Consider the following 12016-nt stretch of genomic DNA (forward strand, 5'->3'; position numbering starts at 1 on the left):
CGTACGTTGAAATTTTGAGACGTTTCATGAAACATGTACAAAGGGTAAGACCCCAGTACTCAGAACAAGGTTTATGGTTTTTGCTCGCCCTCACACAGCCAATATCGTCAGACAATTACTGGCCCAAAAGAGCAGTGGTGCAAACTGACAATCCATCATACTCGCCAGATCTCAATCCTCCCGACTTCTTTCCCACGTCTCAAACTCGCGTTGAAAGGAAAGAAATTTGACAATATTCCAGACATCCAACGAAACGTGACGAGGCTCCTGAGCACCATCTTGAAAGAAGACTTCTCAAAAAGTTTCCAGGGCATGTACAGCCGTCCTCAGCGTTGCATAGCTGCGTGAGGGAACTACTTCAAAGGACAGTAAGGTTTCATTCATATTGTATCTACTTTCTATTTACGGGATCATTTACCGAACTTTATTGTCAAAGGTTGTATCTTTTGCGGTAAGTACTAGCTTTTAGCTTTTCTCATTAAACATGTATTATATATAATAATTTAAAATATTGAACTATACTATATTCAGATCGCAAAATTTCCGCGGTGGCCAGGTCGCCGTTGGCGACTAGAAATTTAAACCTGGCGACTACTGTTTAGTAAGAATGACTTCTGCCTAAACTCACAGGGCTGCGCAGTTTGTCTGGCGCGAAAATAATTGTCACTGAGTGAGAGAAGACACGGAATGTGAAGTCTTCTCAACGGACATGGAAAGTGAAGTCTTCACGAAGTTGTAATTCACCCCTTCTTTGCCACCCTCAATCGAGTTGAGTTGATTTTGAATTTAACGTTCCTTTCAGCAGCAAGGCTATATGAGACGGGACATACTGTAACGCAGAATCTGAACATGAGCTCCCGCCGGGAATCAAACCCGGATCTCTCACGCCAAAGGCGCATACACTAACCGCTTAGCCATGAAGGAGCTTCCACCCTCAATCGAAATAGTTTGCCTCCTGGATTCCTGCCTTACGAGATTCCCAAATTTGCTTCCAATTGTCGTATTTTGTGCGGTTTTACCTGTAAATGCTGCTTCATGTGAGAGAGGCTTCAGCAGTCTGAACAAAGTTAAGACTGCCTACAGATATTCACTGAAGACTGACACACTGTATGATTTGTTGACAATTTCCATCAATGGCCCTTCACTTAAGGATTTTGATCCGAAACCTGCAATCAACAACGAGTACTTCAGTGCAGAGGGAGTGAGAGCGAACGTTACACAAAAGTAAAGACTTAAGGTAAGATATTTTTTTATGAATTGTCCAATTCAAAATTATTCTGAATCTAACTGTCTGGTTTTTATGCCCTGATGTAATCTCTTTCTTTGTCAAACTAAGGTCCATGTGTGTGGGGGTGAGGGGGGAAGGACTTTCCATAATTTGTACGTGAAAGATACTGGCGACCATCATTTTTGGATTGGCGAGTGCGTCTGACTGAAATTTTGCGCCCTGCTATATCTCATTCATTTAAAAGTTTATTCTTTTTCATTATTATGTTTTTAGAACAACATGATTTTATTTAATTACAATTCCCACTCATAAGTTTACTAATATATTTTCAGACCACAGAATGTTAAAACAAAAGTAACATCATTGTGATAACAGAATTGTAAAGTTTAAAATTAGAATGTAAAACCATTCTTTAAAGAAATTGCTTTCCATAGTTATACAAACACTCTGATTTAGCACGTTTTTCGTTCGTTAGCAACAAAATCGACTACCTTTCATGCGTTGTCTCAACATTTAAACCGAGAGACTCCTAACCAGTTCGAAAGTCTCTGAGATAGAAGATTCTTTTGGCATGAAGCATGTGTTTTTGGTGTAAATTATGTCATTATGTAATGTTTTTTTTTCTGACCTGTATGAATCTTAGAATCAACCATGAGTAATCTTTTTTCTTATTTCCAATTTCACTCCAGAAAAAAATTTAGTCCTTACAATCGTTTCGAAACTTCGACCTACGGCTTATCACTTCTTTCATTTCCATGTATTTTGAGACTGGACTTTTTTCGGTGAATATATCTGTTGATAGTTCAAGTAGACTGAGTAAAGCTTGCAGTTCGTCGAAATTGGGTTCAATTTTTCTTTATATTTCTATATGTATGTTTAAATAAAGCTATTCAGATTCTACAGATAATGTATATAATTACTTTATGAAAGAAAAAGAATGTTAGAATGTTGTTCCGATGATGTGTAAGCAGACAGTTGGAAATTATTAACAACACAAAATTCATAAATGAGAATGCACTCCATAGGACGCAATGTAAAAATAGTTTATTGTTAAGTGCCACGTAAATACTATACATTAAACTTTCTGTATGAGTCGCACATAAAAACGAAGTTACAAAAAAATACAAATAAATGTATTGGACCGTTTTCAGAAAACTTTTCCTCGGGGTCCGATTTATCCTATTAGGAAGAACTCACAAAGATCAACTGACGGTATTTTACAAAAGTAGCAACATATGGAAGCTATGTAAGTCCGATGGGATACAAGCAATCTTTACAGATATTTTGCTATAGGTCCCGGGTGGTTCTCTTGTTAAAAAGAGAAAAAAGTAATTCGCCAGGGACGTATGCAGGGGATGGGTCTCCGAGTCTAAATCCCCAAAATCCCGCCTTTTCTGCAAATTTTGCCTGTAAAAGCAATTTTACAAAGTTGAATAAAATTTGATCTATACTGAAAATTTGGTCCCCCCATAGAAGCTTCCGATACCTCCCGAAATAAATTCCTGTGTACGTCCCGGGATAGGATGAATCGCATGTTACCAGAAAAGAGCAGAATCTTTTTAAATATTCTTGCTGTTATCCTGCTGATTTTGATTGATTTTTCATACATTGCTCCTTAGTTTGGCTTCAATGAAGGGCAAGGTCATGATTTCTAAAAACTTGAATTGGCAGTGAAACAAGATATAAATCGAGTAAAACAGATAGTTAACCAATGTAGTCTATTTGTAGTTATGATGATGTCTCTATTTCTATGTCTGTCTTTTTAATACTTCTAGATTAAAAATATAAATCATATATGGTGCCTTCCATTTCAACTCAGGCAAAAAAATATAAAATTGTACCATCACCATCTCAGATATTGTTGAAACTTTTTTTTATAACAACTAGACATGTTTTTAAGAGGCCCATATTTTTTTGTTTTGTCGAAAAAAATTTTCCCGGCAAGTAATGGACCATCAAAGACGGGGAGTACAAGTTATGAATTGTAGAAGACATGGAAAATGGTCAACTTCGGAGCCTCACCATTCGGCTATGGAGACAGGTAGAGTTATAATTCTTGTTGTGGTACGTACATAGGGATATAAATAAACTATATTTTATTATATTTTGGTTTGCGCATGCGTATCTTTTTGTACATAAATTAACAAATAGCGGTCAATTTATCTGAAAAGTTGAAGTTTGCGAATTTTTTTCGAGCACTTCCGGTTCGAATTTTAAAATTCTGTTTTCACGGTTAGTAAGACCTAGTTACCCGCTTTCTGAAACAAATTTTGTATCGCTTCTGTGTGCAGCCGTTTTGTCGCAAAAAATTCGAGAAATTGTAAAATTTTCAAAAATCGCCATTTTTGGGCGCCTTTTTCTCGAAAACACCATCTTTTAAAATTCTGAAATTTTGTCAGATGGTTCAACTTTACATGAATAATAAATACACCAAATACCATTCTCGACCAATGCTTTATGAATTAACTGCAGCCTTTTAAAGTTAGCGAAATTTCGTTAACTTTGATGTCACAGTTAGCAACACGGGGAACAATAAAAGTGCAATGATTCGATGATGTTTGTGGTTCACATTCATTAAATGAAGAATAAAAGGTTTTCTTGACTGTCTTTTTTACTATTTTGATCAAAAAGGCTCTCTGAAATAGTAAAATGAGTCTCCCCCTACTCCTCCGTTTTCTTAAACCGAAATAATCTGAGGTGGAAATTACGATTACGAAACACACAAATTTCAAGTTCAATTACTTAAAATAGTCTTCGGAAACTTTTTTTTTTTTTTTTTTTTTTTTTTTTTTTTTTTTTACATGGACCAATCATTTGCTTGGTTGGTGTCTTCTTCGCTAATAGCATGTAACCGTGGAGGTGCTCCAATAGGTGTTGGTTCACTCACAACTTATCCAGAAGTGGATCTCTCTCTCCCAGAAGAAGAAACTTTCTTATTTTATATATAAATAAAACTCATCCCAGATTTTGGAGCTTTTAAAAGTAGCTCTAAGTAGCAGTATTACAACCCCCCCCCCCCCCCCGAGAAGTCCGTCCTGGATCCGCCCCTGCGTAGCACATTGTCGATAGTCACGAAACACTTATTTTCACTTCTCTTATGCTCTTCTGGGAACCTGTACCTTGCTGAAGGTCCATGTGGAAGCATAAACAGCATTTCAACTTCACGTAATTCATGATTTATTCATAATATTTCTGCTACGCCCCACTGGTTACCATAATGTAACAAAAGTTCCTTTTTGCAAATTTCTTAAATCTACACTTTGAATTGTAGAAGTTCGATTTTGGAGGAAGCATGAAGTTAGTTCATGGTGACCGTTACTGCCATAAAAACTTCGCCACTTTCTGAAAGCCAGAGATGACTTCGTCGTCGAATTCAGTTAAAGGCAACAAAACGAGAGTAATGCCCGGAGTTTGTACTTGCACTATAATCACGAATTCTTCTGCCATTTTAGTGGGGGCGCGGTGGCTTAGTGGTAGAACGTTCACCTACGGTGCTTGGGGTCCCTGGTTCGATCCCAGCTCGCGCCGTGTGGGCTTTGTAGTGGACAAACACCGTGATCGTGGGTTTTCTCGGGCTTATCCCGTTTTCTCCCACTTTCTGCATTCCACCATTTCATTCATTTCTCATAATCACCGTCTCATTTAGCCTAAACAGCATAATCGTGGGGCGTAAAACTTAAAGATTTCATTTAACTTTTTTTTTCTTCTGCGGTTTTAATACTGTTTATCGGTTTTTGCATAAGGTTATGCCGCGTTGCCACATTCTTCCCCACCCCCCCATTCCAATACCGTTGCAGAGACCATTGCATGGCCGGTTTCACTGCAAAACCACTGCTTTATCGGACCTGTCTGCGTCTCGAACATCTGAAAGCGATTTTTAAAGTGGGATGCAGCACCATCAGAAATCACTGACACGGTTTGGGAAATTGTAGACACTTATTTTCACGTATTCAAACGTTTTTCTATGAAATATATTTTCGCTTTTATTCGAGTATTTTTTAGAATTTTGTCTATGGCTATGAGTACATGAGCCGAATCGTGTGTTTTATCGTCGTTTATTACAACAAAACTGTCAGTTGTTTCATATTCCTGTGATAACTCTGAATTTCACTTTGCAGAATAACAGTCCAGTTTTCAACAAGTCCACATAAAGTAAAATAGAATTTGTATCTTGAAATTTTATACGGTGCTTTTCGGTAGCAATTAATTCTTTTTGGATTTTCTTGATGTAGTCATGAATTACAATTCTTACAGTTAAACCAACAATGTACGATACGAAAACAGAAAGTGACAGTTTTTTTTAACGAGATCATTGTTTTCCCATATAGCATATGTAACATTTTCATTTTCATCAGGATCAATAATTAAAGACTCCACACTTATTCCTTCCACTCCAGGACATTCACCACATTCTTAAAGACAGCTGTCATTTTCTACGGATCATACTAATAAAGGTCACTCATGACAGCTTCAATACAGGCTGCATCTTTGATTTGTAGCAACGCAGTAGCAGCTAACTTAAAATTTGCACAATACACACACACACACTTCCATCGCAGGTTGCGGACTGACCCACCCACTTGTCAAATACTATAAAATTCTGAGTGACCCATTCTTATGCTGGGATTGTTCTGTTTAAAAAGTCAGTAAATTTCTTTGGAACGCGTAAGAAAACGTTTCGATTTTTTTAACATTTTGTCCTTTTTTGAACACTGTAATGACATCGCACTTAATTGAAACTTTGTCTGGAACATTCCAAATCATCACTGAGGGAATAGTTCAGGCTTTTTATAGATCATCAGAATTTATTGGATGGCCATTTCAAGTAAACTTAAAATTTGTGTATTTCGTAATCGTAATTTCCACCTTAGATTAGTTCGCTTTAAGCAAACGGAGGAGTAGGGAGAGACTCATTTTACTATTTCAGAGAGCCTTTTTGATCAAAATAATAAAAAAAACAGTCAAGAAAACCTTTTATTCTTCATTTAATGAATGTAAACCACAAACATAATCAGATCATTGCACTTTTATTGTTCCCCGTGTTGCTAACTGTGACATCAAAGTTAACGAAACTTTGCTAACTTTAAAAGGCTGCAGTTAATTCATAAAGCATTGGTCCAGAATTGTATTTGGTGTATTTATTATTCATGTAAAGTTGAACCATCTGACAAAATTTCAGAATTTTAAAAGATGGTGTTTTCGAGAAAATGGCGCCCAAAAATGGCGATTTTTGAAAATTTTACAATTTCTTGAATTTTTTGCGACAGAACGGTTGCACACAGAAGCGATACAATTTTTTTTTCGGAAAGCGGGTAACTAGGTCTTACTAACCGTGAAAACAGAATTTTAAAATTCGAACCGGAAGTTCTCGAAAAAAATTCGCAAACTTCAACTTTTCAGACAAATTGACCGCCATTTGTTAATTTATGTACAAAAAGATACGCATGCGCAAACCAAAATATAATAAAATATAGTTTATTTATATCCCTATTTACGTACCACAACAAGAATTATAACTCTACCTGTCTCCATAGCCGAATGGTGAGGCTCCGAAGTTGAGTGTTTTCCGTGTCTTCTACAGTTCATAAATTGTACTCCCTGTCTTTGATGTCCCATTACTTGGCGGGAAAATTTCTTTCGACAAAACAAAAAAATGTGAGTCTCTTAAAAACATGTCTAGTTGCTATAAAAAAAGTTTCAACAATATCTGAGATGGTGATGGTACATGCTCTGCCTGAATTGAAATGGAAGGCACCATATTAAATTTTCGACTTAACATTACCATATTTTCTTATATCGTTGATTGTTTCTTGTACGTATAGATCAAAACTTAAGTTATATTATGCATTCAATAATATTATCGATTAATTCCCATCCATGTCTGCGACAGAAATCCAGGGAAAATGAGCCAGACATAAAGGGACTTCGATCTAGGTTCATCTTTTGTACTTATTTTTTTACAGGCCATCTAGGTTTCTATGACTAGAATTACACCATAATACTCTAAGTAACAAAAATAATACTGTACACCTGTTCTGTTCCTGTTTTCTTCTTGACTGAAAATTAATTTTCTTCCTGCGATTTATATAAAATTTACCAATAGTTACATAATATGGTAATTTTGAGAAAAAATCAAGTTTCTGGTTAAATTTCACGCATTTTCCAGGTTTTTCACACACAAAAGTACATTACACGCTAATGTAAGTTCTTCGAAATTTTCTAGGTCAGTTGACACCCTCCGGATAATATAATATCTTTAAAAAAAATATGGGACTTCCAAAGTTCGCAACCAGCTCATAATGTACTCCTACGTCTGCACAGGACAATTAACTCAGACAGGAGTCGCAAACGAAGTAGAAACTGTCCATAGTTGTAAATATAGATTACACCAACGGTTCTCAAAATGTGCGCTACGTAAACTGGAGAGAGCTTACAGAACGCCACCAAATATTCAATATTATATTTCATTTACGATTAACCCTCTTCTTACGTAATATTTTGCACATTTGAAATAGTAATTAAAAATCAGTATTTCAAGTCCCTCGATAGTGGCCTGGATAAAATGCACATAATTGCAAATGGATAATACCGAAAAATAACTGTACCTAGGTACAATCGGAACCGGGATTAACGCACATGATCATATTGTCCACCACAATGTCATGCCACAGGATCGAAGTACAGATAATGAATATTACAGAGTCATTATCAAAAGTCGAGCACACTACTTATTTTCCAGAATTAAAAAAAGGCATGTATACATATAAAATATAATTTGTTGGGACTTGTTCTGTAAAATAAACATCATCGCTCATATAAAGAAATTAAAACATATGATCCAGTTTTCACTGAAACAAATTTATTGACTATGATTGCGTTCAATGAAATGTTGACCCTTACCTTTGATAAAAGCCTTCGGCATTTGTTTGATTAATCTATCTAACGTTTGCGAGGTTATGAGACTCCAGTAGCTCTGAAGAGCCTTCCAAAGGCCTTCAGTATTCGTTAGCATCTACTTACGTACTGTCATGTCGAGTTTATCTTGCGAGAGCTCAATGGGTAACAAATACGGTGACTATAGCAACTATTTCATTTGTTTGTGATGTACAAGTTTTCTTTGCATTGCAAATAATTACTGCATAGCTCGAAAGAATGTGATGATAGTAAAGCACAAAGCTACTGTCCCATCTCGCTTGAACATTCTGAAACACGTTTCTGTTCATTATTCCATTAATTCGAACTAAACTAGCAATTTGATAGTCTGTAAAGCATTTACATACAGAACGCTGCTTCTCCGTGCCTTAGTGTGAGTATTATATGGTCGGAATGAAAGCGCACTTCAGGACCACCACGTACATCATCTAGCATTAGAAGGCGAAAAGTTGGAATTTAGATTCGTCGATCCAAAGTGTCCTCTTCTATTGTTCATCGTTTCGAGTCTGTCAGGAATATCTTTTAGTGACGTTCCCTGCTTGAAGGAATGGTTTCTTTACCTCAATCCTACTCCCCAAGGATTGAGGTACTGGGCCACCATTCAATTTTATACGAACTGGAAATTACTCTTCCATAGCTCTATTCATTCTTCCGGAGCGGTTAACGAGTATTCCGTATGCTTATTTTTTCAATGAATTTGTCCTTAAGAGAAGTCATTATTTTTGGACGATCAGTGAGTTTCTGTGTAATATTACACCATTCTGTGACTAACCACTATAGGACTATGAGCCCGACACACTGCTCCGCCCGATCACTAAGCGATTTTTCGTAGATAACACAAACATTTAAACATAAGCTTCGACTCGCAGTTAACAGTTTCTCTTCCAAATATTATAGTATTTCCAAGTCCTTCACACTATTCAAGTTGTTCACGCAAATGAAGACAGTGAGATCACAGATCTGCATCCAATTTTGCCCATATTACGACACGATTGAATAGAGTATACAGAACTGTTCGTATACACCCTACATCAGAGCTGAACGCTCTACCACTGAGCCACCGCGGCCCCGATAACAGACTTAGAAATGAATGTCTCCAGACTGATACATTAGGAAAAAAACAAGAAGAAAAACTTACGACATTAATCAACACTAGAGAAGAAATTTCTAAAATTACACAACAAATCTACCAACAATATGTAATACTTTGATTTCAAGAGCTATCATTTAATCATTCGGGAAACTTGCATCTGTTCCACTACATTTTTCCCTCTAAAATTACATCAAGGTAATTTTCGTCACCATTCTAGAGACAAGAATACCGATTATACCAATTTAACACCAACAAGCAATTCAGTTTAAGGGGATCTCCTACCATCTCCGCTTAGGTCTCTAACTCTCCATTTGATAACATGTAAAATTTAATATGGTAATTTCTAACAAAGTATTGCAGGTAATAACTTGAAATTTTTAATACAAATACACAAGACCCATATAAATCCAACCACGGTCTCCAATTTACGTTACATGCGTTAGATTAATTGCAATATATTCTTCAGTAAGTTTGGCAACAGAGAATAAAAAGTATGCTGCAGAGGGGAGAGGGCTGACCATCTGTTTGCTTGTTAGCTGCTTTTAAAAGGACGCTCTTACCAGAAAAATCACGTTGTGATTCTCACTTCTCAGTGGTTAGAATGGTCTGGACTGGAAGAGCCCAAAACCTCTTCTTTCTTCCTTTCACGGTTTGTTTGTTTCTTCCACCCCCTGCTGTCACAAGAAGACAACTTGTTTCGGAAAGCACTTTGAATTAGTAGCGAAAAGCCAAACTGAATGACACCACGGACGGATTAAAGGGAGGGGCGGTCACTCCCTCCGAGAACATTTGAATACTTCGAATAATCGGAGTAAGAAACTAGAAATTGCGTAATCTAATAAGAAAAGTTTGTTGAAGTATACAAATCAAGACGCATTTTAAGTGTCACAGCATTGTACTCTCATCCCCTCCCCTCCCAAATCCCTTCTGAAGAAGTTCTCTTTTGTTTCTTTGTTCCATATTAGCCTTTACACTTACACTTTCATTATCCAGTATTGATTTTTACCATACCATCTGCACAGAAGGCGAATAAGGTCTACGAGTCCTTCTTGCCCCCTTTTTTAAAAATTGCTAATTATAATAAAATTTATCGAAAACAATTCATCTCAACGATAAAGACTTATACACATTCATTATTAAAATTTTAAAATAAACTCGCCGCCTGTCGCGTATGCTAGCGATCTAATATATACGAATAGATGAAAAGTTAGTTTGAAGCGTATTGTTTTTCTGTAATTAAGTCCGAATTCATATTTGTTTCTATTGTTGCATCGACAAAAGTGAGTGCTAAATCGATTTAGGCTCGTTGGTCTTTGCGAGGTCCCTAAAGATGCAAGGCCGTGGGCAGTCGCCCACCACTTGAAACGCCTCTGCACTAGAGGTCTGCACGTGCTCGGGCCTACAAAGAATGTATCACTTCGGGCCCGGGAGGGGTTCGGGCAGTAGCGTCATTTCAGATTTGGCTTGGGGAGCCAAGACCCCTTGATATATGTAAAATTTCGCGTTTTTCACTGATTTACTACTATGCTATTGATAAAATTCTATAAATCTCAAACTCGGGAGGGGGGCAAATACCTCTCTCTGTCCTCCTAAATGACGCCCCTGGGTTCGGGCTGTGAATTTTTAAATATACAACCTTATTTCTCGGACTTTTTCGGGCCTAACGTTGTAAATATAGTGTAAAACGATACAAATTGCACCGTTCTTTCTGGAGGACTTTTAAAACACAACTGCAAAATCAAACCTCGAATTGCTGTAAATAAAAATACAATTTTGCATTAATAATTAAGTTTCTGCAATTCGGGCTTATTTCGGGCTCATTTGATTCTCACAGAGCTCAGTCCGGGCTAGGGCCTAAATGCTAAGACATATTTTGGACTCGGGTCGGGCCTCACATTGTAAATTCACAGGTCGGGCCCGGGCTGAAAATTCCGGCCCGTGCAGACCTCTGCTCTGCACCCGCACACATTCCTTCCTAGTCCAGAAAATCTCCTCCCCTCCGCATCGTCAATAATGGTAAATTTGTTCCTCGTATATTTGCTTATTATTGTAAGAGAAGTTCAAACCAGAACTCTAAAATTTGTTCGTTCTCTGGAATAATGTGAGTAATGCAAATTAAGAAAGATATGCGTAATATACAAATGTCAGAAAAACATGATATCAATTTGAATAACCTTTTACGTAATGTTTATTTTAGAAATAATAAACTTATGCAAGTATATCGAGGCATCTGAAATTTAATGTTAAATAGTGGCGAGTGAGTCAGAAGGGGCGTGCACTATTCAGTTAGTCAAAGAACTCATATATGTAGCTTGAAAACTAATACTATTTAAACCAATATTGAATTAGACAAATTTGATCACTCTGGCCACAGAAAAGGCGTCACCTTCTATGGCCCACCCATCGCATGATGGGAATGAAAGACAGAGGAAAAAAAAAGACAAATTTGTAAAAAGTAGGATAACCATAATTGGAAATAGTGTGTGTATTTTTTAAGGAGGAAACCCAGAAGTACATTCTCAATATAATAATAATAATAATAATAATAATAATAATAATAATAATAATAATAATAATAATAATAATAATAATAATAATCTTTCTCACTTCAATCATAGGTTGATGCGCAAGAAGGAAATTTTAAAACTTTTCTCTCCCCTGGGAGAGCTGTTTTATAATTTGATAAGGTCTCTTCTTCGTAACTGCATCTATCCCTGATCGGGCCGCGGTGGGTCAGTGGTAGAGCGTTCATCTCTAATGCA

The sequence above is a fragment of the Thermobia domestica genome, unplaced genomic scaffold (genome assembly GCF_964235325.1).
Source record: "Thermobia domestica unplaced genomic scaffold, izTheDome1.hap1.1 HAP1_SCAFFOLD_681, whole genome shotgun sequence".
Classification (NCBI taxonomy): domain Eukaryota; kingdom Metazoa; phylum Arthropoda; class Insecta; order Zygentoma; family Lepismatidae; genus Thermobia; species Thermobia domestica.